Source organism: Biomphalaria glabrata, chromosome 1, assembly GCF_947242115.1.
Source record: "Biomphalaria glabrata chromosome 1, xgBioGlab47.1, whole genome shotgun sequence".
In the NCBI taxonomy this organism is placed as follows: domain Eukaryota; kingdom Metazoa; phylum Mollusca; class Gastropoda; family Planorbidae; genus Biomphalaria; species Biomphalaria glabrata.
Window position 1 is genome coordinate 81,121,911 of NC_074711.1, and position 27,909 is coordinate 81,149,819.

The window sequence follows — 27,909 nt, forward strand, 5'->3', positions numbered from 1 at the left end:
ACCTTACACGGTGACCATTTACTGTCATAACTGCTGTCATCCTTTTCGTTTTGTGGTTCTCCAAAGACATCACCCATTCATTTTTTACCATCATGACATCATCTCTTGTGTCCGACTGTAGCTGTCTTTCATCGTTAGACATATCATCTGACACCTGCTGAATTTTCTTTTTGCACATCACAGCAAAATGATGTCTCCCCTTGCATGCTAGGCACATTTTACCCCATGCAGGGCACTTTTCTTTAATGTATTCGTGAATCCTTCCACAATACCTGCATTTACCTTTCTGAATGTTTGTTCTTGAGGGTGTTGATACTTTCTCAATGATTGGAGGGTCGGCTTGTATTTGTCTCAACTGTTTGTTGGCGGTCTCGTATACTCTGCAAATATCTCTGCACCTTTCCAATGTGAGACTACTATCTTGTAACAATTTCATTTTGAGGCATTCATGTCTAATACCAAGAACTACTCTGTCTCTAATCAAGCTATCTTCCAGGCGTTCAAAACAACACGTTTTTGCTAGTCTTCTCAGATTTGTTATGTACTTTTCAATGTCCTCGCCTTCTTGCTGTTCACGAGTATTGAACACATAGCGCTCATAAGTTTCATTCGTTTTTCCAATGCAAAAACTTTCAAATTTGTTCACTATTTCTTCCATCTTTCTTTCTTTTCCCTTCTCAATTTCAAGACCATCATATATGTCCATCGCTTTTGTTCCTATAATGGTTAGAAAGGTGGCCACTCTACCTCCTCTGATTCTTCCGACAATTTAATGGCTAACTCATAGTTTCGCCAGCTCCGGTGAAACTTTTGCCAATTAGCGGCCATGTTTCCTTCTACCTCGAGCGGCTCGGGTACAGGAAGGAAATTTCTAGCTGCCATTGCACGGCGTAGCCTTGAATTGTTGTCTATTTATTATTGCAAACAATTAACCTTTATATACTGATTAATGATTACCTCTGATCATTAATATACCGCTGCCACCATGTTAATTATGATCTAGGTTCACAGTCAGCAATAAACAAACAACAACCATTAGTGTCATGGCGGAGAATGATACTTTATTATATTGAACGCGTGCACCTTTGCGCACCATATCAACATATTATTGCCTTAATAATTAAAATTTTGTTCAAATTATCAATACATTTGTAATATATATATATTATAAATATATCTAGATCTGGGCTCTATTTAGTCTTATTTAGACAGTCAAGTGTAGGCCCCTATAATGAGGATATGTCAAAACTGCCCGCTTTTAAAAGTAGTTTGTTATTTTTTAAACTTATAACTAAAACGAAGTTCGTATACAAATTCTTTTTTAAAAACAACATTTGAATCAGTATTCTATTCAATGAGTTAGTTAATAAATGGAAAATATATTTTATAATGATCCATGAATTAGTTAATAAATGGAAAATATATTTTATAATGATCCATTGACACTTTTGCCATTGTGACCTTAGATACTAATAGCGTCTTTTCCCCTTTCGGGGGGCCGCTAAAAAAAAAAGCAAGCTGACAGCTACACTGGTTGTTGGTGAAAAGGTATGTGTTGGGATTCTGTCAAAATGACATGACAACATTTTAAAACGTGAGTCCCATGTTGTTGTTTTTTTAACTGCAAATAAAGTTTGGGGAAACATTTGTATTGATCTTACTCATGGAACATTCCTTTTTTTTTTTTTCAAGTCAGCTTCGACCTGATTCCAATTTTTGACATACATTTATTTTGACTCTTTTTTTGTTTGTTACATTGAAAATAAAGTAAACAACAAAAAAGGTATGTCCAAAACAAACCAATAAACATTTATTGGTCAGATCTACTGTTTAAATGTCTTCATAAATAGAACTCCACAATTCAACGAATCGTTTAAATACGGATTAAATACGAAAAATATTTTCCAGAAATTATTAAATTTTCTTGACATCTAACGAGCCGTTTAATGTTTGTGCTTTCTATGTTTTTTCTTTCTCACTGTGCAGTGTACATCTTTGAAACATTTTAGTGATTCGTAGATAAAGAAAGCTTTAAAGAATACAAACAAATGTTTCTTTTTAAAAAATAATCTTCTTATGTCTTGTTTTTTTGAGAGAATTTGTTTGGCTTTATTGTTGTAGCTGTTCTATTTCCAAACCCTATACATGAACAACGAAGTTTTGTCTCTTGGCCTGGGCAATGAGGTTAGTGTATGTAGCCATGTAGGTAGTGCTTATAATCAATGGATGTAGCCATGTAGGTAGTGCTTATAATCAATGGATGTAGCCATATGTAGGTAGCCAATTGTTGTGTAACTTTAGTCCAGGTATTGTTGACCTACAAGTTGTAGGCCTATTTGTTGTGTTTCAAATCTATGGAAGGATCATTTCTATGTAGTGAAGGCATATGTCCTGTTTCAGTCGCATTTATATTTTCTAGCTTATCCTATCTTATGCATTTCATGTGTCAATTTAGTCATGCATGTTAATTAATGACTTAGACTCTGCCAAGTCATAGGTTTTTCTGGCTGTTTAAGGCAACCCATTCCTTTCTCAAATGGCACTATAGAAGAAGGAGCACTTGTACGAGTTATTCTAGCGTATGGAATAAGAAATGCGCTGATCTATCTATCTTTGTGTCTTTCTGAGTATTTCATTTGGTTTTGTTTTTCTATTAGTAAATTATTGTTTAGTGTTTTATGTATTATAGCTACTTTACTTTTCATTCTTCTGTCCTGAAGTGTCTCTAAGTTTTGTGATTTTAACTAATGGTGTCACTCTAATCAAATTTGAATATTCGTTTGTTATAAATCTCACTGCTCTATTTTGTATTTGTTCTAGTTTCTTTATGTTTTCTTGAGTAGAGTGATCCCAAAACAGAGGATGCATATTCTAATATTGGCCTAACTAAATATAAATAGCATTTTAATTTTATGTTTTTATTTGTAAACATTTCTTTTATTACACCCCAATGTCTTGCTTGATTTTTTAAAATAATTTTATCCATATGAGGAGTCCATGATGACTTTTCATTTATTATTACACCTAGATATTTTGAGTTTTTAGTCTGTGTGACTGGTTTAGCACGAATAAAGTAACTAGTTTGTATTTATTTCGCCTCCTACGGTACACCGTTTTAGTTTAGCCAAATATGTTCTATTTTAGTTTTATTTCTAGTTTCTAGTGTAGGTAAAGCTGCCTGTGTTTGCTCTATTGTTTTCTCTAGTGCCTATGTTCCGTTTATAGGTTTTGTTGCATGTTATATGACGTGTTCTGTTGAGTGTTTGTTGAGTGTTTTTGTTGCGTGTTTTTGTTGCATGTTTTGAAAGCCTGATCTTCTATTTTGCAGTAGTCTATCTTCTGTTTCATCTTTTGCTGTTTGTTCCCTTTTAGGATGTAATTCTGTCATTCACAAAAGGAAGAATTCGATTATCGTCCCTTAAACTCAACAGACGTTTGTACAAATACTCCTTCTTCCCTAGTCCTATTAGAGAATGGAATGGGTTGCCTGTGCTTGCCAGGAAAACAAGTGACTTGGCAGAATTTAAGTCATTGATTAACATGCATGACTAGATTGACACATGAAATGCGTATGACGTAATTAACTTTTTTGTTTTGTTTTTGAAGTAATGTCTGTATTATATAAGATAAGTCTAGAATGTTTGAACTTAAAGCCAGGAGTGACGGATCTTTTGTCGTTCTCAAATTTCGAACATTCCGTCATCGCATGACCTACATTTCATGACCTACATTTCATGACCTGCATTCATTGACATTCATTCCATGACCTACATTCCATGACCTACATTCCATGACCTACATTCTATGACCAATATTCTATAACCTACATTCTATGACCTACATTCCATTGGTTTTGGAACGACTCTGAAGTTCATATGGTTAGGGTTCGACCCCCTTCCATTCTACAAAGTATTCCTTCTCCTTGAAGGGGTTTGTGATGAGGTGAATCCAACTTGTACTGGCACAGCTTTGTCATATCCATGGAGTACAATGGCCTCGGTTTCATTTTTTTAGTCTAGATCTATTACAAATTTAATTACATGACTGATCCAAACTGATTGATACAAAAAAGCTTAATATAAGCTTTTTTTTTTTTTTACAAAAGTATTTTATTTTTATGTTTTTCTTGTTCTTTAGCGCAATTTCATGTTTTTACCACCACATCTGTCAAGTACAATTTTTTTCCCTTCTTCGATACCAAACAAAATAATTAATTACCAATTGTAATTAACTAATTGGTTATTGATTCTTGTTTTGTCAGGTAAAAGAAATAATTGTGCAAAATCTCAACTTGATCCGAGATTGGGTGAGGGAGAAATAACTTTTTACCAGACAGACAGACAAACAGACTGAGTTAATATAAGGTGTGAAAAAATTATTTTACTTTAAGTTTAAAGGTACCTACGAACTAAAATAACAATTCATGACTAAACACAATAACAATGGATTATAAAATGTAAAGAAAAATGTATGACATGTTTTTTAAACTAAAGAAAAAAAAGTCTGGTTAGAAAAATAAAAGAGAGAGGGGTGAAAAGGGGAGATAACTTCTTCTGAGGAAAACTTTCAAGTTGGTCTGAAAATGTTTCGGAAATTTGATTTCCCTCGTTTCTGTGAAGCCGTAGACACGAGCCTCTGTGAAGGTGTGTGTGTGTGTGAGCTAACTCCGTTCTTGATTTCCCATTACCGAGGGGCTAATTAACCGTTGTTGTTTTTCCCCCAGCGAGGTGGCAGGTTGGTCAATCAAGCGAGTAAACAAGCGGCATCTCCCTGGTCAGTCTCCTGGATGACCCATCGCCGTGACATGACGTCTGTGTGACGCCATCGTCTGTTCAGGCATGGAGGTTCAGGTGGTTAATAAAGTTTTCTTTCCCCTTTTGTCTTTTAGTTGCCTTTCTATCAAATTACTTCTGGGTTGGGTGCGTGAAATTCAATTAGCAATGAATAATATTTGTTGGAGTGAAATCTTTGAAATGAAATTAAAGGTAATTAGTAGATCTATATCCTAACTAACATTCTATCTACCTATCTATCTATCTATCTATCTATCTATCTATCTATCTATCTATCTATCTATCTATCTATCTATCTATCTATCTATCTATCTATCTATCTATCTATCTATCTATCTATCTATCTATCTATCTATCTATCTCTATCTATCTCTCTATCTATCTCTCTACCTCTCTCTCTCTCTCTCTATCTATCTATCTATCTATCTATCTATCTATCTATCTATCTATCTATCTATCTATCTATCTATCTATCTATCTATCTATCTATATCTATCTATCTATCTATCTATCTATATCTATCTATCTATCTATCTATCTATCTATCTATCTATCTATCTATCTATCTATCTATCTATCTATCTATCTATTTATCTATTTATCTATCTATCTATCTATCTATCTATCTATCTATCTATCTATCTATCTATCTATTTATTTATCTATCTATCTATCTATCTATCTATCTCTATCCCTCTATCCCTCTATCTATCTATCTATCTATCTATCTATCTATCTATCTCAGACGTTCGGAGAGGCAGCCTAATCCGAATTGTGAAAATGTTCGGCTTTCACTCAAATGTTTTCTGCAATGTCATATTATACTACAATCGAAATAAATCCTTCATATATTTTGTTTTAAACTTACTTACTTTAAACTTAGATGTCATAATGTAGTCATGGTCATCGATGTTTTGTTGCAGCCATTTTAACGCGAGCCGTTTTGACGCAAGAATCCTTGACAATTACAAAAAACCCACAAAATAATACATAATAAAATTTTAAAATAATCATACACACCAAACGACCATAAAATCTCCTAATCATCCTGTATGCAGTAAGAATGGGTTAAATTAAGGTGAAAGATCAGTATTGTAATTTGAAATCACTAGATAGACAGAAAGATGACACCTTTTGTTTGACAGTGATGTTCGTATATTCCAGCCTATTCTTGTGAAACTTGTCTTACTTATAGCTCTGCATTTTTATTTTGAAAAAAAAAAACAACGTTTTGGCTATTGTTCTCAGTCGCGGCACAGTGAGGAAGAAAAAGACCAACCATTGACTCCAGTGAAATCCAGTGTTCTCATTTAGTTCAAAACAGTCGAACAAAAATGTGTGCATAACGTTCTAGGACTTATGAGCAAGCGCAGAGAATTTCCTCGTCTGACAAAACAATTCTAAAAATAGTTCAAGATGTACTGTCATGTTTCATCAGATAAAATATAAACCTAGTTTCCTGTCCTACTTTGTAAGGTTAAGTCCTTCTTTCTGACCTCCTCTGGATGTGCAAGTGTCTGACCTGTCTCATCAGTCTATCTATCTTACTTTTTTTTTGGAGGGGGAGGGAGGGTTGGAATGGGAAAACGTTTGTGTGTGTGGGACTTTCATATGATATAAATTATTTATTTTGTTGATTAAGCCCAGTGTTATGTATAAAAAAAAATTCTTTATAAATCTAACAGGTAACTAAGTCTGTCAGATCGTAAAAAATGTTATGGTGTCTCAAGTGTCGTATTGAACATTGTCTAAATTCTCATGCTGACCAGACTGTCTTTTTGAACTTGTCTTGTTGACCAGAGTTTCAAGAGTTGGATTTCTTTCTGTCTTCTCTTTGTATCCATAGAGTTTCCCAAAATGGTAAATCTCAGCAACTGAGCCTTGTAGGGATCATTTTATTCTCTACCAATAAGTAACGATTCTTGCATCAGAGTTGGCTCTGATTGATTTTTAACTTCTAGAAATGTGTATTCGTTTATTTCCAGTAACCGTGCCATCACTGCATATACTAGAATGTACCAGTCCTACCAGTAGTAAAACAAAAAAACACACACCTTGTCTTTTACTATACAAAAAAAAATTTCTTGCATAGACAGAGGCGTAAACGTTTGACAGAATGGAAAAATATATTTTTTACATGAACGTGCATTTTTATAAGAATAGAGTAATCAATTAAAGTAATAGTTCCCCTTTCAGACCTTGTTGTCTATAGGACCGATGATGAAAAGGCCATCTGTTTCTGCGGCCTACGGTTAACAAGGGTGTCATGTGGCCAGCTAATGTCAGGTACCCATTAGATCTGGTTGGACTCAGGGGCGCCCAAAGATCCCGAAATTAAAAATCCCATCCCCAAAATCCCAGTCTTCACCAGAATCCGAACCCGGGACCCCCAGTTTGGAAGCCAATTGCTTTACCGCTTAGCCACCGCGCCTCGTTGTCTTATAAAGACTTAATGAAAATGAACACCCCACTCCATTCAGAGCCTTTATTCTCTTAAAGTGAGACCAGGTACTCACTCAGAGTTAAGTTCATAGAAGGACTTAACGTTTAATTATGAAGAGCACAAATCTTTATCGTGTTTATTATGACTCGAACCTAGGCCATATGCTGGTGGTCAATTTTGAAAATCATAAATTGCCGTCCGCATATGGCCTTATATAAAATACAAACAACCCAACAAAGCCAACATCACCGATAACATTGAGCCCGCCTATAGAGTACGAAAACCCTCCTGCATAAGCCAATCCGACGGTTTTGTAACGATGATATATAAATATTTTTTTTTTTAACAAGGGAGGTAACTTGAAGCTTTTTATTGAGAATTTAAAATATATAAGTTAATTCCCTTTGAACACATTGTTATATTATTAACGCAGAATATGAAATGGCCAGGTTTAAAAGTTCTATGATTGAAACAAATTGCCGCTATTGTAAATCTCTCATTTTATAAAGCCATAACTCTCTATTAGAAATGGTTTGAATGTTAATATCATTTAATACGTTTTATTATATACTAGAGTACTAGACATAATTCTCTAAAAATTACTTGCAACTCAATGGCATGGTGGAAATTTACTATTTTTGTATTAAAGGCCACTAAGTCATTTTGTTATTTCAGGCAATCAATCAGTTGGATAGTACTGTCACAGTGAACTACTAAAACGAAGTCTAGTGGTCAGCCTTGATATGAAGTTTGCTTCCCTCACAGGAGAAACCCAAAAAAACGCCATTGCCTACTCCTACTGTTTCTCTCTTTCTTTCTCTCTCTCTGTTTCTCTCTCACCCTGAATATAAATCTTTCCTAGTTTTTCTTTCATTCTCACTCTTTCTTTTTCATTCTCTCTCTCGATCACGCTCTTTCTCTCTCTCTCTCTCTCTTTCATTTTCTCTCTCTCTTTCATTCTCTTTCATTGTCTCTCTTTTATTCTCTCTCTCTTTCATTCTTTCCCTCTTTCATTTTCTCTCTCTCTTTCATTCTCTCATTCTCTCTCTTTTATTCTCTCTCTCTCTTTTATTCTCTCTCTCTTTCATTTTCTCTCTTTCATTCTCTCTCTCTTTCATTCTCTCTCTTTTATTCTCTCTCTCTTTTATTCTCTCTCTCTTTCATTCTCTCTCTTTTATTCTCTCTCTCTTTTATTCTCTCTCTCTCTCTCTTTTATTCTCTCTCTCTTTCATTCTTTCCCTCTTTCATTTTCTCTCTCTCTTTCATTCTCTCATTCTCTCTCTTTTATTCTCTCTCTCTCTTTTATTCTCTCTCTCTTTCATTTTCTCTCTTTCATTCTCTCTCTCTTTCATTCTCTCTCTTTTATTCTCTCTCTTTTTTATTCTCTCTCTCTCTCTCTTTCATTCTCTCTCTCTTTCATTCTCTCTCTCTTTCATTCTCTCTCTTTCATTCTCTCTCTTTCATTCTCTCTCTTTTATTCTCTCTCAAGGAGGTCTACAGAAGCTAGTGAACGCCTTAGCAGCTGCTTGTCAAGAGTTTAGCCTTACTATAAGTCTCTCCAAGACCGAAATCCTGGCACAAGACGTCGCAGAAATACCTATAATACAAATTGGGAACCACACCCTTTCAGTGGTGCAGGAATTTACCTACTTGGGTTCAACAATTGTCAGTAACCTAGACTTAGACATCGAGCTGACAAAAAGGATAGGAAAAGCTACCACAGCATTGGCAAAACTCTCCAAGCGCGTCTGGGAAAATGGTAAATTGACCACAGCGACCAAAATCCTAGTCTACAACGCCTGTGTTGTGAGCACTCTCCTTTATGGCAGTGAAAGCTGGTCAACATACATGTACCAAGAAAACAGATTGAATAGTTTCCACTTGCGCTGCCTGAGACGCATAATGGGCATCTCTTGGAGGGACCATGTCTCCAATCAGGAAGTTTTGAGATTGGCCAATATGAACAGCATGTATGCTCTCCTGACACAAAGAAGATTACGCTGGCTCGGACATGTCACCCGAATGCCAGATGGTAGAATCCCGAAAGATATCTTATATGCTGAGCTTGTGGAAGGAGTCAGACCCAAGGGCCGCCCAAGACTAACATATAGAGATGTCTGCAAGCGAGACATGAGAGCCTCAGGCATCAGTGAAAGTATGTGGGAAAACATAGCCAAAGACCGGAGTGCATGGAGACAGACTGTGCGTGCTGGGACAACCCTTGCTGAGAACAAAAGAATTGAAGCGGCTTTAATCAAGAGGGAAAAAAAGAAAGCTGCCCTGTCTGCTAGCCCTAAATCAGAGGCATACACATGTACGAATTGTGGCAAAGTCTGCCGTTCTAGAATTGGCTTGATTAGCCACACCAGATTCTGCCCCGTCTCAAGATTAAGCCAAAACCAGTGACTCACTTGGGCGCATCCATTGCCTTTCGAGACAAAAGGAGCCATATATATATATATATATATATATATATATATATTCTCTCTCTTTCATTCTCTCTCTTTCATTCTCTCTCTTTCATTCTCTCTCTTTCATTCTCTCTCTTTCATTCTCTCTCTTTCATTCTCTCTCTTTCATTCTCTCTCTCTTTCATTCTCTCTCCCAGTAATGTTTTTCTCTCTGCATTTTCCTCGCACTCTCTCGTTGAACACTCTCGCTTCCATACACACATTCACTTTCTCTTGCTTCCTCCCACACACTTTCTGTCACTCTCACTTCCTCTCTCTCTTTCTCTCTCTCCCTCTCTCTTTCTTTCTTTCACTTCTCTTTTGCTCTTTTCTCTTCTAACGCATTGCTGAAACTAAAGATGAAGAAGAGTTCAATATTTTAGGCACGTGACACTGACACATTTGTTAACATCGTATTTCGTCACACCTGACCAGAGGCGGACTGGGTGTCAAAATCGGCCCGGACATTTCTATACCATACGGCCCGTAAATTGTATATGTGATGGACATCCAATTCTAGGTCTACCAGTGCTCAAAATCATTATGTTAAGTATCGATAGCTGTACACATGCATACAGTGAACACTACATCCTTTTAAGGATGTAAGAATATAGGCCTTATGTTGCTTTTTAATCGCAAAGTGTGTTGGCCCTAAAAGGATGAAGCCTACTAGTAACACTGTCTACGGATGTAGGCTATTGCATTATTTTTGGAAAATGTGTTAGATTAAATTAGACCGGCCCATTTGGGTACCGGCCCACCGGGCATTTGCCAGTCCGCCGCTGCACATGACGCATACACGCACACAAGGGCCCCTTAAACTTCAAGTTACGTCGTTCACCAACTAAGCCGATGAAGTGGGCAGACAAATGGCGGAATCTTTCCATTTCCTTTAGGTGCTTTCTACATAGCAATCCGGGACAAGGATCTCTTGTCAATAGACAAAGAAACTCCGACATACTCTTGTTTAATGGCTATCAAAGACACTGCTACCATTGACATACCCCAATGTGATCTCTACTGAGTCTCTAGTACTATTAACCACTCTGAATCAGGGACATTGCATTTTAAAATACATTTAACTATAAAATAAAGAAAACTACAATAACAACCTTTGACCTCTGTACCGTATGTACAGCATAGACTTCTAGTTTGACAGCTACGCTAGGCAGGGCACGTATCCAGTATGGTGGATGACTTTATGCCAAAGGCAATCTTTTTTGGTCAGTTGAAAGGTGGTCGGCATAAAAAAGGTGCCCCTCTCCCCCCGGAGACGCTTAAAGACCAGCTTAGGCGCCAACTTGCTTAACTGACATGGAAGAGAGCACCTGGCAGCAGGCGACTTCCGAATGAGACAGCTGGAGATTTCTTACAGAGATCGCAGGATACGCATCCAAGACAAAAAAAGAAAATCCACTGCCGAGGACAGACGTAGACGGTTTAAAGAGAACCTAAATTGACTACAAGCGGACAACGGCTCTGTCTGCAAAATATTGTTACGATCTCTCTCTCCAAATCAGGCCTTCCGTAAACACTGCTAAACACAACACAACACATCAACACATCAAGAACCTGACAACAAGAGCTTCACAATATCGGGTACTTTAATAATGAGTGATTAAGTAGATAACAGCCAATACTAGACAATTGGCATCAAACACAACAACTAAAATGTCACTCTGTACATCACCGTACAAAACTCTACTGTCTCTCTTTCTGGACTTGTACATCAACACATGAGGACTCGACCAGGACCGACTTCATAGCCGACTAACAGTCCCGGTCTCGACGCTCTCCGGTCTTGAACTGCCGCTTTCCTACACACTGTGTCCTCGTACACGCAGGCTTTCGATCACATGACCATAACATTGGTCATATTGGCGTGTAATCGTGTAATCGTAGTACTGTCCCTTGTCCATGGCCCCGCTGACCTGAGTGATTCACGTGTGTGTCAGATGAGCCTATAGTTAACCCTTTTGCGCCGCCAATAGGGTCGTAACAATATGTAGGTCACAGCTGGGACTGTGTACTCACGTGAAATAATGCACTCGTCATTAATCTCGAAGACAAGCCTTAGTATTTTTATTTACGAAAAATACAATAATACTAAATCTGTGAACACGCGAAGTCAGAGGGCCCGGAATGGGTAAAAGTGTTATTCTTGGAATGGGGGAGGAGGATGGAAGAAGTAACAGATAATAAAAAGATACTAAAAAGATACTAAAAAGATATTAAGAAGATATGATTGAATATTTTGTAAAGAAAATGTTTTCTTATTTAAAATAGACTTTTCTTTTATTACTGTTGTGTCTGCACAGTTCCCTGTATAGCTGCAACAAGTATTTATCTCTTCAACAAGCGTTCCATCTTCTTTTGAAAAGTAAGCATGTTGTATGCACATAGATGTAAACCATTATAAAAACAAGATTTATTAGAGTCATGTTATTCAATAGTTACATGAGTAGAACACACAGTGTACACCAAAAATGTTTGGGGTTTGTTTTAAACGTAGTGTGTGAAATCGATTAGCCAGCGGGGGTCGCCTACGAGTTTTTGTATATAAAAATACTTGTGTCTTTTTTTTTTTATGAATTCTCATCCATCTTGTGCAATAAAGCTATTCGTATTCTTTCTTTTTTTTCTTTCAAAAGTAAACGTTTGTAACCAATTCTACATTACGTAAAGACAAGGTAATTAAGAGATAATAAGGGTCTATGTTAACGCATTACATCTATAAAGTGCGATGCGTTTTGAAACATTTTTTTATAGAGAAATAGAAGCTTTTGATTTCCCAAGCCTTTTTTTTGCATAAGGATTTTCTACACGATGGCTAACGTCAGAACAGGGGAACTCTTTCATGTCATTTCAAGATAAACTATTTAAAATCATGTCAGGTTTTGCCAGCTTTACTTTTTGATAAGACGCTTCCCTGGCGTGGTGTGCCCAGAGTGGAGGGAAAGTGGCGGGGGTGGAAAGAAAGTAAAAAGGAGGGTGTGGAGTGGTCTCATTAAGTGACGCCGTGTTTCCATAGTGCATGGCTTTAATGTCTCGATCTGTCATTACTGGACCACCCATGGTTCGATGTCTATTATTACTGGACCACAGCCTATATTTGGACCACATTGTCCACAACCTTTAATTCCTGGTCCACATGGTCCACAACCAAGAATTTTAGGACCTCATGGTGCCCAGTCTATTATTTTTTTCTGGACCACATAGCCTATTGTTATTCAAGGACCACATGTTACACAGCCTCTTATTATTCCTGGACCACATAGCCTATTGTTATTCAAGGACCACATGTTACACAGCCTCTTATTATTCCTGGACCACATAGCCTATTGTTATTCAAGGACCACATGTTACACAGCCTCTTATTATTCCTGGACCACATAGCCTATTGTTATTCAAGGACCACATGTTACACAGCCTCTTATTATTCCTGGACCACATAGCCTATTGTTATTCAAGGACCACATGTTACACAGCCTCTTATTATTCCTGGACCACATAGCCTATTGTTATTCAAGGACCACATGTTACACAGCCTCTTATTATTCCTGTACCACATAGCCTATTGTTATTCAAGGACCACATGTTACACAGCCTCTTATTATTCCTGTACCACATAGCCTATTGTTATTCAAGGACCACATGTTACACAGCCTCTTATTATTCCTGGACCACATAGCCTATTGTTATTCAAGGACCACATGTTACACAGCCTCTTATTATTCCTGGACCACAGTGACCACTTTCCCCGTGCGTTCCTCTTCTTAAGTCGGTCGATGACGTAGCATTTCTTATGACAAGTAGTAGATCTGAAAGATCGTTTTAAAATAAATAGGCTAAAAAAAGTGGTGGTGGTTGACGCAAAAACTGAATTAGGGACAAAGTAGTCGAATTACTATGTCTGCGAGACAGTTTTTAAATATTTCCTCAAGCCTAGTAATTTAGAGACCAAAGACTCCCAAATGAACAGTAAACTTATTTTGTTTTGAGAATTAAACCAGATATATGAGGCGAGCCGCACCCTGTGACACCAACCCAAGTGACGCCTTTGGGCTCGGTTCTGTATATACCTTGTGTACAAAGTAAGATTGCTCGGACAATCAGTCTCTCTTTTTTTTAAATTCAAATATTATTTTGGTAATTTTTAGCACCATTAAAAAAAAAAGTCCAATGCATGTTTTGTAAACTAGACTTATTTTCCTCTTGACAAGTTTGGCAATGTAAACATGGAGCCAACACAAAATCTACTTTAATAAACACATGGAGGGGAATTTTTTTCCCCCACGTTGCAGATACAAGGGAGAGAATACAGGCCAACTCTGTGTTCATTTTGTTATTTCCCTTATCTCGAGTTATCCCGCGGTGCCAAGTGCCATTTTTTTAGCTGCATTTATTTTCACGGATGATGTCAGATAAAACAAGGGGAAACAACCAATCGCGTGTTTAAACCCATTACCAAAAAAATATGAATTATCTCTCTTAGGTGCACTATTTTTATCTTCAGTTTCCTTCGTTCTCACATCCGTCCTATCAGTTGTCTGTCATCACAGGCCCCAGACCTTCAACAGGAGGCCCTGTGTTCAGGCGTACTCTGGGTGGGACACATGTCTGGTGATCTTGGTAACCCCCAGCAACCGACGCCTTCATTAGATTTAAACAAGATTCTGCCATTTTGACGGGGCACGTTGCAAACATAACTTTTGGTTTGGTCTCACAAATGAGCAGATAACTCATTTTATATTCTGTGTCTCTTTTGTGCGTTTAGGGGAGACTATTTGTGCTTGGAAAATATAATTTATTTTTTTTTCACCCTAGACCTTACTCTGACATCATGGCATGTACGAAATGTGATGTTCAAGTATTATTTTAACGTGGCAGAATTATATCAACACCAATATATTGTATCCATATATATGTATATAACTATGTTTGTCTCTACACGGGCATGCACAGTTATAATGCAGTATTAGAATATAACATTGACGGTATTTTAGATCTAGATCCCGGGAGCTGAGAGCCCCGCAATGGGCCTTGTACCTCCTCATGTGGCCGGTGAGACACATGTGAGCCCGGATTATTCGGCTGCACACTGGCCAGATTATTCCAGATACAGCTAGTGTCATTGGCCTTGCGTTTTGTTTTCTCTGTCGCTTTTTTTTCTGCCAGCGCTGTTCTCTTTTCCTCAGCAATTTGTGCCCAGTTTTCACAGCGCGACGCCATGATGCTCTGTCATGTATCCATTTATTATTTACATGGCCATGTATCATTTTAATATCCAGGTATAATGCATATATTCATATCAATCCATACATATTATGGATATCTCACCTGTACCGGAGACAATCTATCCAACTTATGGGAAATTAAATATACACATAAGTGCACATGCCTATATATTAAAATTTGTCAAGTTGGAAGGTTTAATAAAAAGATTGAGCTTTGGGATGTCTTTGAGACATCTAAAATACACAACTATTTTTTTAAAATGAGATGTCTGGCTGGCTGCCAAGAAGAAAAAAAAAAAAACAACGCTTGGCTACTTATTAAGGGAGAGGCGCTGTGGCTGAGTGGTAAAGCGCTTTGTTTCCGAACCAAGGTGCCCCGGTTTCAAATCTTGGTGAGGACTAGAATTTTTAATTTAGAGATCTTTATGGAATCAACCCGGCTCTAGCTTGACATTAGTTGTGGAAACGTTAAGTCGGTTGGTCGTTGTGCTGGCCACATGAGACCCTTGTTAACCATGGGCCACAGAAACATACGACTTTTACACAATCTGCAAGGTCTGTAAAAAAAAAGGGGGGGGGGCTATTAAGGGGACTAGATTCAGAATCCCGATTCGAGCCTGCCTTGTTTTTTTTTTACTGAACGCCTAAAGGTAGCACGGAACCCCCCCCCCCCCACCCCACCTGGTCCACAAAAGAGATTGGAGCCTAAGCCTAGAGTTAACTGAGCATACTATCAGCATGCTATCGCAATACAAAAGTAATGTATTAAAACATTTACAATAGAATACTTTAAAAAAAAAAAAAAACTTTTATCTCTAAATAGCCCCATTGTGAATATTCAGGTAATAAACTTTTTATTAACGTAAAATAATCTCTTTGAGAGACTTATAATTACGCTATTTATAAGAAGAAAAGAAATCCCCTAAATCATGACATGTGATTTTAAAAAAAACAACAACATATTAGACATATTAACTTTATAATAGGCCTACGTTTAAAAACAATTTATATCAATAATAATAAATGTTAGTATTATAAATAATAATCCTGTGAGTTTATGTTGGAACATTCTAATGTCTTTTTATCCATGAAGTGTCCTAAGGTAAGAGAGAAAAGACAATTCTGCAATATTATAAGGGTCGTAACTCTTCAACTCTTATGATATATTCGCATTTCTAATGGTTGTCTACCTTTCATATAGTTCTTTAATACATTAATACAGCATTCCCTAGACTTTCCCCTATGCGAAACACTCAGCTCATTTGAAGTTAGCGGAACACATTTTGTTTACATTTTAAACTGGATTATTTCATATATATATATATATATATATATATATATATATATATATATATATATATATATATATATATATATATATATATATATATATATATATATATCACAACTTTTTTCCATTGAACTAAAAACATTGTCCTGCAGTATCTTAAAGGAGACTTAGATTCTAAAATTCTTAAAACACGTCATAAGTTGGTCACAACTCTTTTAGCCCAATCTCATTATCCACTCTCTAGGACTTCTTCTAATCTATTCTAGGGCTTCTAATAATCCATTCTCTAAAGCATTTTATAACAAAGTTTCCAGTCTAGGGTACATTATTATAAATCTCTGGGATATCTTCTAATCAAGTCTCAAGACATTTGTCGATTCTTTAGGACATCTTCTGATCAGCTCTCTTGTCCTTTTTTTAAAATCAGAATTTCTGAAAAAAACAAACAAAAACATTTAAAGCTTCTGTATGGACGACCAGAAAATGTTTTCTTTTTAATTTGGTACGTCCTGTGATTGAACCCAAAGATTTCATTGTGTGCGCAAGGAATAACAACAAAAACAGCAGCAGCAGCATCATCAACAACAACAAAAACAACAACAACATCAACAATAAAACTTCATCTGTGCACACCAGAAACTTCTAGATCTAGAAAACAGAATAAGAAACAAAAAAAGTGACTGAACATCAAATGTAAGAACAACAAAACTAATCAAGAATTCATAGACTTGAAGCTCACTCAAGGACCAGGCTGTCTGGTCAGGTACAGTGGCGTTCCCTAGCCTATGACTTATTGGGGCCCACATGAGCTATTGAAATCTAGTCGCTTATTACTTTCAGGAAGACGTCAAGTGTTATGACATTTTTACTTGTACAAAGTGGCGCCATACATTGAAAAGTCTATTTGTCATGCACTCATACATACAAGACGACTTGATTTTTTTTTTAAACTCAATATTCTAGTTTATTAGGGGGATGGGACCATCCTATTCTCGAACCCAGATCCATCATGTATCTCTCGTCTGACCTACACTCCCGAAACACGGACCTAAAATGTTACATCGCCGACACACTGAGGCGACATTTTGTTACGTTATAGCGTCGTGCAATGTCAACGTGGCGACAAATGTTTGCTAGACAAATGTGACAACATGTTTTTCAAACCTATTTATCAGCAGCCCTCCTCCCCCCTCTTTTCTCTTAAACCCGGCCCTCTCCCCCCCCCCCCCTTTAGCATACTGCACAACGTACAAACTATGTTCTATAGTTCTACCACAAGATATGACATATACCATTTACGTTGACAAGTTGAACGTCAAAACCAAAGTAGAGAGAGAGAGAGACTGAGAGAGAGAGAGACTGAGAGAGAGAGAGAGAGACTGAGAGAGAGAGAGAGAGACTGAGAGTGAAAGAGGGAGAACGCCACTTGAAAAGGGAAACCAAAACTGCGTGTGTGTGTGTTGTCGATTTAATCCCAGTCCGACGCAAGAAACAGTTTGGACAATTTCTTTAAGCCCAGTTTGACATAAGTTTCCAACATGGCCTTATTTTGTGTGTCTAATTCAAAGTTGCTCCGTGCCGAAGGAAAACAAGCTTTTAAAGATTACTAAAAGAAAGTAATAGGTTCTTTAAGTGGACTGGTGCCACGACGACTAGCGGCGCACTCGACGGCTGGCTCGATAAGGAACGAGTTTCAGTCCGACACGAGAAGTTTCTTTCGTTTCTTGTTACGGTGTTATAAAAACTAAGATCAATTACAATTAGATGTTAGTTTGGCTGTGCTGGTATTTTTAACTTTTAAGAACTCAACGAAAAAAAAATGTTTCGGCTTCATTTCAATGTCATGTTTTCTAACTTCTCTCTCTCTCTCTCTTTCTCTCTCTCTCTCTCTGTCATCTTTTTAGGTCTCCTCCTTTAGAATTTTTTTTCTTAGACCCACCCCACTCCCAGGGGCGGACTGTATGTCAAAACCAGGCCCTGCCATTGCCTTTCAAGAAGGCCCACAAATAGGGTTTTACGTGATGTGTGTAATACGCTAGTATTGCATTGTAAAGACTGTAAAAGATCATTTATAAAAGTGGCGCGGGTCCATCACCAACTGCGTTGTTATAAGAACATATAAAATCGTTTCTAGCTCTGATTCAAAATAACCTGCCCATCGGACATTGCCCAATATGGTCAATATGACCAGTCCGTGCCCCCTCCGCTTCTTTTGAACTGCTTGCAAATGTCTATTCTATTTAAATGTCTATTCTATTTAAATGTCTATTCTATTCAAATGTCTATTCTATTCAAATGTCTATTCCATTCAAATGTCTATTCTATTCAAATGTCTATTCTATTCAAATGTCTATTCCATTCAAATGTCTATTCTATTCAAATGTCTATTCTATTTAAATGTCTATTCTATTCAAATGTCTATTCTATTCAAATGTCTATTCTATTCAAATGTCTATTCTATTCAAATGTCTATTCTGTTCAAATTTCTATATTTAAACTGCATCGTGTTACAGCATGACATCAAAACTGAACCTTGACATAAAAGAGTACATGTCATCTTTAGGCCACGGAGTAAACAAAATTCTAAAGTTCAAAATTCCAGTCTTCACTTAGAATCGAGCCCCTGACCCCTCGCAATCGCTTTACTTTACCCAACTCATGTCAGTTACCCATTAGAGTTAGGTGGGTTCAGGTGGGCTCAGGGACGTCCAAAAAATCCCAAAGTTGAAAATTCCAGTCTTCAATGAAATTCGAACCCCTCGATTCGGTAGCCAAGCGCGCTATGCCTCAGCCACCACACCACCCAGACGTTGAAGTAACTCTGCTATAGTAGATAGACATGTTTAAAATATAAATAAATATATCCCACTGCTGGGCCAATCAATAATAGCTGGGCCCTGGTGTTTATAATTACATCTTTAATTTCATCTTTCCAAACTATTCAGCTGATGGGTTGATACGTACACTCCCACATTTCAGACACGCCGCTGTTCATCTTGTCCTTTTTAATATACCCGCTGATTTTATTTCCCATAATCCCACCAACTCCCTCCCCCCCACCCCCACCCACTAGACACATACACACATACGCGCGCGCGCGCATTGGAGTCTGCGGGTCCAGACTCGGGAAAGCCATCCACTAGACGAGAACGATTATGAGGCATTCTCATCTCCAGGAGTTCTGTGATTACCTTTGACTTGGGGATTCTGGACACGCTAATCAAGGCTGGCGTCACTGCACTAAGTCCAAGTGGGTAATTCCGATTTTTTTTTTTTCTCTTTTCTTTGTAAAACAAATCAAAACGTATTGGCGGGAATTGTAGTGGAAATCTCTCTCTCTCTGTTTTACTTTGTTTTAAAAACCTGCACTACAGTAATATTACCCTCTCTTCTCCCCCTCTTACACACACACACACACAACCACACACACACACATTAAAGAGACAAATTAACAGCTGATATATTTTTTTTAGAAGAGATACTTTAGGTGCCTAATCCTAACTCCAACCTTATATCTTGTAAAAGAAACAACAACTGTTCGAAAAAAATCTTCCTGAACTAATATGGTGTCGTATAAGTTTGTAGATTATTTAAAAAATTGTTAAATTTATTTTGGAGGATTAAAAACAAATACTCAAGGAAACGAATTAATTTCTTTTTAATTTAAATTTTCAAAATGAAGAAAACTTCAAATTTAAAAGTCTAATCTTCAGTAACAAGTTAACTCCCTCCACCCACGCCTACCAAAAAATAAAAAGGTTACAAAGACAGTTTGTGTGGAAACACAAACTCAAAATCGGCCCCCGAAGAGGTCACCCAGGCAGGTAAAAAGGCAGGTTTCAATATTTTCACAAAGAACATCAGAATTAAATTCGATCAAAGACAAATGACAGAGTAGAATGTAGAAAGAAGGTTGACAGATCTTGTGTGGTGCCCCAGCGGTCAAGCAAACCAAAGGATAGGTGAAAGTGAATGTGAAGTTAAATGTGAACCTGGCCTAACTGATGTCTTATAATGAATATCTAATTGATCTGATTGCTTTGAAAATTGTCAATCTCTAATTCCTCAAAAAAAATAATTCGTAAAAATAAAATTGTTCCTTTTCTTAAATTATGTCCAACTTATATGCATACTAAATAGACTTTCTCTCTTTTAAAAAAAAGTTTACATTTTTTTTCGTGCAAATGTAGTAGTTAGTATGACAGAACTTATAATAACTTAACAATAGAAATGTACCAAAAAAAAAAAAAACAATTTTGACAAAAAATCAAAAAACCGTTTGCATAATTGTGTTTAAAATATGGCAAATAATTATCTCCCACACTGAAGAGCCTAGAGTGTTTGTTACTATTAATAGTGTAAAAGTGGTGTATTTTTATGAAAAAAATGCTTGCATAAGGGATTTAAAAAATTAGACTTTTCGCTTTTAGAAAAGAAAAAAGTAGCCTTTGCATCAGAACTTTCAATGGACTAAAATATTATGATGTCGGATTTTCACTATCTTTTTATATTTTACGAGATCTAAACGGGACGGACGGACGGACAGACATTTCACACAAAACTAATAGCGTCTTTTCCCCTTTCGGTGGCCGCTAAAAATGAGTTTATTCAAGACCAATCGTTATAGAATGCCTCAGCACTGACTTGCGAAGTCGCAACTTGTGGGCATTTTAGGTGGCAACACGCTATTGGTCTAGACTGCCCATAGTTTATGGCGTCGCTAGGGTCCGTGTTCAGGCCTTCTTTATGATTGGTCCGAGTCTATTCCTCTCCTACTCTCTAATAAATCTTTTCTATTTTATGTACTCTACAAAGAGATATTGAAATTTTATGTTTATTTTTTTCGTAATCAAAGAGAAGATTTTGAAAATGGTAAATGTTTAATAAATCAAACTATACATGAGTGAAAGAAAATCTACTCTTTACCTTTACTTATCCCTTAGTCTGTTGAACCGTCTTTCTCCATTCCTCCCTGTCTTTTGCCTTGTTTTGTCGTGAGAATCGCATGAATGGACATCAGTGAATAGACCAGTGGACAAGACTAGTGACCACAAAAACAAGTGGACAGACCAGTAGGAACACCACCAGTGGGCAGACAGACCAGTGGAGAGACCTACGGGTATACAGATCAAGAGGGCAGACAAGTCGACAGACACACCAGTGTCATATCAAGTTGGCAGACAGACCAGTAGGTCAGACAAACAGATCAGGCGGACAGAATATGTGCACATAGACAGACCAGCGGGCAGACACATCATGTAGACAAGACAGATAATGTAGACAGACAATACACGAAGACATACAAATCTCTAATGGACAGACAGATCATGTGTACAGACAACGAAGAAAGGGAGAGAATGTTTCAGTTTTTCTAAAACAATGTCATTAAACAATGGAACAAATCAAAACAAACCAGACAGAAAAAAAAAGCCCTGTTTTTAACGCTTACAGTTTTACATTTCATCCTGAATCCTTTTCCCAGAGTTCTTCTGTTCTCTTACAAGTTCCACCAAAGAGACATCGCGAGGCCATTCCATCCGCTAATCCTTATTTGTGATCCGTTGGTAAGGCGATCTCTTTAAAAGAAATTTAAAACAAAAAAAAAATTGCATTGTGGGACTGTATCATTTTTGGCCTTCTATTGACACGAACGATACAATTTTAACTTCTGCAGTTTTAGGGTATCATATTTGGTTTGTCGTCTTTGCATTTCTAGACATCATTTTTTTTAAAAAAGCAACATAGGTGTGTTTGGGGAAAAAAAAACAGTGTAATTTTAAAAATAAAAATAATAAGACATTTAAACAAAATCATAATATTTTCATTATATTTGTTATTATTTTTTCTGGTTTAATAACTATAAACCAACAAATGTCTAGATAATTCTAAAGCTTGGTCTTCACAATAAACATGCAAATATACTAAGGGTGTAATTCACGTCCGAAGCAACAGAATCAATGGGAGACAATCTTTATAGCATAATATATGATCGTATTGAGGTAATGTACAGTTTATAATATTCATTTTGAGAATATTTAATAGAATGGTAGGGGAAAAAATGGAGATTTTTTTTGTTGCTTGACTCCATAGGAAATTGAAGCCTGCTTGGCTTGGAATGCAGTCATTTGATACTCACCAAATCCTTTTGTAATCCAGGGAGGATCCTCCTGTCGACGTGAAGTAACTACAGCAGCACACTCAACAGCAACACAAATATATCATAGTTGCAAACAGACACACACCTTTTCTCCAGTTCTCTGTCTGTCTCTCTCTCTCTATCATAGGCGTAGTCGGAGGCGGGTGGGGGGGGAGAGGAGTTCCAATGTATGTTCCATTTCTATATATATATATACATTTATCTCCCCGTGAGGCTTTTGTATTCGTTTTTAGAATCTAAACCAGATCCATCCCTTGTATTCAACTGTAACGTCATTGCTCATTGGTCAATTCTGACTCAAAAATATGTAACAGAGGAAATGGTTGGATGATTCGTCCAAACATGGCTGACACCAACATGGCGTCGCAACCTTGCAACCCTATATCTTTATTACTCGACACTCGATCAGCACTGCGGACATTTTTGAAGTCATGTGATATGCAGGTACATTAACACTAGCTCTCTAAGTCTTACCACCAACATGATCCTGTCAGATAGCTATCGAAACTCGGGAATAGACTAGGACTGGAAACATCGTTTCTAATAATGGAAACTCTTTTTTTTTTCCTTTTCCCTTAAAGCTCAGATTTTTAAATAATGTCAGCTGTGAAATGTAGATCTAGTCTTAAACACGTTCTTGTATAAATATATAGAAATGCTATAGCTGACATTGTAACCTTATGAGCTCCAGTCAATTCAGTATAGTGGAGAATAAGAACAAAAAAACAAAAAAGAGATGTGAGGTTTATAAAAAAAAATATAATGTGGACAGCTCGGAGAACCTTCTCCCAGATACCTCCTCCCCCCACTGGTCCACAAATGAGATATGCTATAAGCATGAAAGTAGCGCTACATAAAATCTATAATTAATTAATTAATTCCATTTAAAACCTTGAGTAAACTTAGAACTTAGAAACACTCCAGCACAGAAGACAAAAACATTAAATGTAAAATGTTCCCTTTTCAGACCTTACGATCTATAGTGCAGTTGGTGTACAGGTCATCTATTTCTGTTGCCCACGGTGAACTAGGGCACAACGACCAAACATCTTTACTTTTCCCCCAATTAATGTCAGGTATCCATTAGAGCTGGGAGGACTTTGAGGCGTCCTAAAAATTCTCGAAATTAAAAATTCCAGTTATCAGCAGAATGTGAACCCGGGACCCCTCGGTTCAAATGTCAAGCGCTTTACCACTCAGCCTTCGTGCGTCAGAGACTAAAAGGTAGAGTAGCAATAATACATAAAACACTAAACCATAATTTACAAATACTAAAAAAAAAATATTATAAAATACATCAAAGACAAAAAGATAAAATCACATTTCTTATTCCTTGTACTAGGACGAATTGGTATAAATGCTCTTTTTTCCCCAGTGCCTGAATCAGCCAAGATAAAAAATCATTCTCTAATTCAGTGTTTCCTATACTGTGTTCAGCAAGAGGCCTGAATAGGTGTTCCACGAGCTACTGTAATAATTAGCTGGTAGGCCACCAAGTGAATTAATCTCTCTAATAAAATAAGCAAAGTGTTTTAGCTAGATACGCAGAATATGTGAAATGTTCTTTAAGGGGAAAGTTTGGTCAAAACTGAGTCTAATTAATATTCAGAACTCGCGTAATATGCAATATTCTTCTTTTTTAAAGGATTACTTGTAATTTATAAGATTAGGGCCTATTATACATGTGGGGCTTTTAGAAAAATACTAAGTCATTTTGTTTTTCAATTAAGTCATCTGCCTGTGTTACGTTATCCGCAGTACACATATTTTATGATAGTTTGCATCAGTTTTTGTTCCCATGGGGTGGGACCGGCGCCTTCGACATAGAAAGCCTTAGCTCTGACCAGGTCGCGGCCTACGTCATCACTGGTCAGAGGCCAAGGTTATGCGTCACTGATTGATGCGTGTGTACCTAACCACTCAGTCCACTGTGTTGCTGTGTAGTTTACATAGACAGAAAGATTTCTTTTGAAACAAATAGAATCTTCATCTAAATATGATTTAGACTTTTCAAAATAGTCATCATGGATTAAAACTCTAGATCTACAATGGTGAACAAATGTCTCGTTTTGTAAAGGATCTAGATCTAGATCTAGCACTACTATCAGATATGCTTTCCGATTACCAAAAGATGATGAATGGTGGCTTAGAAAGAAAAAATGGCCAGCGGTAATACCTTTGGCTTAGAGTAGAAGGATTAGATCTACGTACCATTAAAGGAGTACTCTAAAGTAAGTAAATATTTCTAGATCCAGCATATTAACATTATACCTAATTAATTGACTTTTATGCTTTTGATGATTAACATGATAATCATTATATAAAGTCAAAGTGGGTAGATCTAGAAATCTAGGCCTAGCCTAGGCATTGAATACTTGATCTACTAGGCTAGGACGATGTAGATCTAATTGTAAATCTATTCATTTAATAACGATTCTGTCAATAATTATAGAGTCTAGATCTAGTTTATATACCAATAGCATAGTATAGTCCGTATATTATATAGAAGTACAAATAGGTAGTAACTTATAGATTTATAATAGATAGAGATACACATATATATATTTTATATAGATATATATATTATATATATATAACCAGTAGAAGTACAGATCTATAATCTAGTGTAGTCTATTACTAGTATTCTATAGTTACATAGACTCATTCTATTAGACTGTTAGACAGTTACTATACTATTAGATCTGTCATATTTTATACCTCGGTATATATCAAATTATTCTAGTAAATGTTAGATGTTATATATAGGCCTAATATAAACATTTTATTTTATATTTTATACAGTTTGCATTTCATTTCAAAAAAATTAATTGTAAACTTTCAGATCTGCCATTAACATTTTCAAGACGAAGTATCATGGACAGTATTGAAGGATTACGTACTATAAAGGAATACTCTAAAGTAAGTAATAATTATTACTAGCATCTAGCATATAATATTAGTATTATAAATAATTTAAATTTTGTATGCTTTTGATGATCAACAAGACTATAAAAAGAGGCTATTGCTAGGAAGTAAATACTACTTTAGGCTAGAACTCTGTAAATCTATTAATTTAATAACGATTCTATCAATAGATATTCTAGTAAATGTTTGATATTATTATATTATATACAGTATTTATTTACAGTTTGCATTTCATCTAAAAAATATTAATAGTAAACTTTATTTAACTTTCAGATCTGCCGTTAACATTTTGAAGACGAAGTATTGTGGACTAGCTACTACACATGAAAGAGTAGAGAGTGCATTAAAAAAAGTGTTAAGTCTCAGGAAGTCGCAGGATGGCTACCTGGTCTTGTGGTTTGCGCGCTGGACTGTCGTTTGGATTTATCGATGTCTCTGGTTCAAACCCTGTCCGCTCCCATCCCCTGTCGTCAACTCTGAAGGAACATCAGAAACATGTCAAACATATAAGGATATAATAGTAAAAAAAAAACATATCAGTGATTTCAGTGAATTTCAAGATAGTGTAAGAAATATAAATGTGTCTTCGTTTTGGATGTTCTTTGTCAAGAGGAGTGTATGATTTATGTACATTGTAAAGATTCTGGTCCAGTTAAGGTAGTATATATATATTCTATTGTTCTTGGTACATCTCTTTGATGTTTTTTTTTTAAACAAACAGAAGTATTTGGTAAAGGTGATAAGCTACTTCTTAAAACTGTATCCTACATTTATGAAATTACTAATTTGTTAGAACTCATAGAACAATATTCTACAAAAAATAACATCATAAAGGTTCTCTGCAAGTCTAACTGTTAGATGTTATATTATGGGTAATTATCTTGTTTTTTGAAGTAACTTGTGTAATCTATAAGATAAGATATGTTGCTGGTTATTGTGTTCATGTGGTTCTAAAGAAATTTAATGACTGCATGACTGGGGATGGGAGCGGCAAGGGTTTGAACTTGGGACCATCAATAAATCTAAGCGACAGTCCAGAGCGCAAGCCGCTCCACCAGGCAGCCATCCATATATATATAATATATAATTTAAATAACATTAACATTATATGAGCAAACCGCTTGAACAGGCAGCCATCCATATATTTAAATCACATTAACATTATATGTAATCATTGTATTTTTAAAATGTGTATTGTAAATTATTGAAATTTTTTTTTTCCATATTAAGCAATTGCAATAAAAACTTAACTCATTAAAGTGGTATCCTTTGTCTGCAAATAAAATTGCTATATAACACCACACATTTGTTTTCATGTTGTGTTATTTCTGTTGTGATGCTTGTTATCATTAGTGTGTACATTAAGTTGTAAAGCAACTGATCAATTTTAGATTCTAATAACATATGTAGGTGTAATACTGTTTATAGAAAAGTCATAACATACATGACTACACGTTAATGAGTAACAGACTATATCACTTAGCCTAAGCACTAATGCAAACATTCAGCCAGGTGTGCTACAGTTCAGTTTACAACACACTACAGTTTACAACACACACAAAGCAGTCTTCAATCACTTAGTGTGTATATTAAGTAAATACATAAAGTCTAGACCTAGTAATTAGTCTACTTTAATAATACGTCTGTTTATAGTTATGAGGATCTAAGTCTGATCTAGTACTTAATCTACTTTAATACGTCTGTTTATAGTTATGAGAATCTAAGTCTAGACATAGTAATTTGTCTAGTTTAATAATACGTCTGTTTATAGTTATGAGAATCTAAGTCTAGACATAGTAATTTGTCTAGTTTAATAATAGGTCTGTTTATAGTTATGATAATCTAAGTCTAGACCTAGTAATTTGTCTAGTTTAATAATACGTCTGTTTATAGTTATGAGAATCTAAGTCTAGATCTAGTAATTTGTCTACTTTAATAATACGTCTGTTTATAGTTATGAGAATCTAAGTCTAGACATAGTAATTTGTCTAGTTTAATAATACGTCTGTTTATAGTTATGAGAATCTAAGTTTAGACCTAGTAATTTGTCTGCTTTAATAATACGTCTGTTTATAATTATGAGCATCCAAGTCTAGACATAGTCATTTGTCTACTTTAATAATACGTCTGTTTATAGTTATGAGGACAACAACTACATGTTGGTTGTGTTACATTTTACAACACTTCGCCTAAGCGCTAATGCTAACACAATCACTTAGTGTGTATATTAAGTAAATACATAAAGTCTAGATCCAGTGATTAGTCTAGTTTAATAATACGTCTGTGTATAGTCATCAGGACAACTACACGTTGGCTGTGTTACAGTTTACAACACTTCGCCTAAGCGCTAACACACAGCCAGGCTCTGGTTACGATCAGAAACAATGGTCGCTGACCTACTACGTCACAAACCAGCCTTACGGCCTGGGGTCACGGAGGTCACGGTGGGACGCCTTATAGAGGTGGAGAGACACTTCTGGTGAACTTGACAAGGTTGTACTCTTCTTATCGCCATCTACCTACTCGCCCTGTAGTGGCGACGTCTGAACAGTATTTACGCGCGCTGAGTAATGACATCATGTCTATTTACATCTACCGCTCAGAAAAACGTTT

The 27,909-nt window shown here is 36.3% G+C and overlaps 2 long non-coding RNA genes across 2 annotated transcripts; one reads left to right on the forward strand and one right to left on the reverse strand.

The window, feature by feature from the left end:
- Nucleotides 1-16,316: 16,316 nt before the first annotated feature.
- LOC129927212 (uncharacterized) lies at nucleotides 16,317-22,461 on the reverse strand. Its single transcript, XR_008778829.1, has 3 exons — nucleotides 22,351-22,461; nucleotides 21,664-21,790; nucleotides 16,317-16,646 (listed from the first exon to the last, which is right to left on the reverse strand). It is a non-coding gene; the product is annotated as an uncharacterized LOC129927212 (long non-coding RNA).
- A 1,720-nt stretch (nucleotides 22,462-24,181) lies between these two features.
- LOC129924228 (uncharacterized) lies at nucleotides 24,182-26,695 on the forward strand. The gene is made up of 3 exons (XR_008776223.1): nucleotides 24,182-24,602; nucleotides 25,214-25,290; nucleotides 25,570-26,695. It is a non-coding gene; the product is annotated as an uncharacterized LOC129924228 (long non-coding RNA).
- The last annotated feature ends 1,214 nt before the right edge of the window (nucleotides 26,696-27,909 follow it).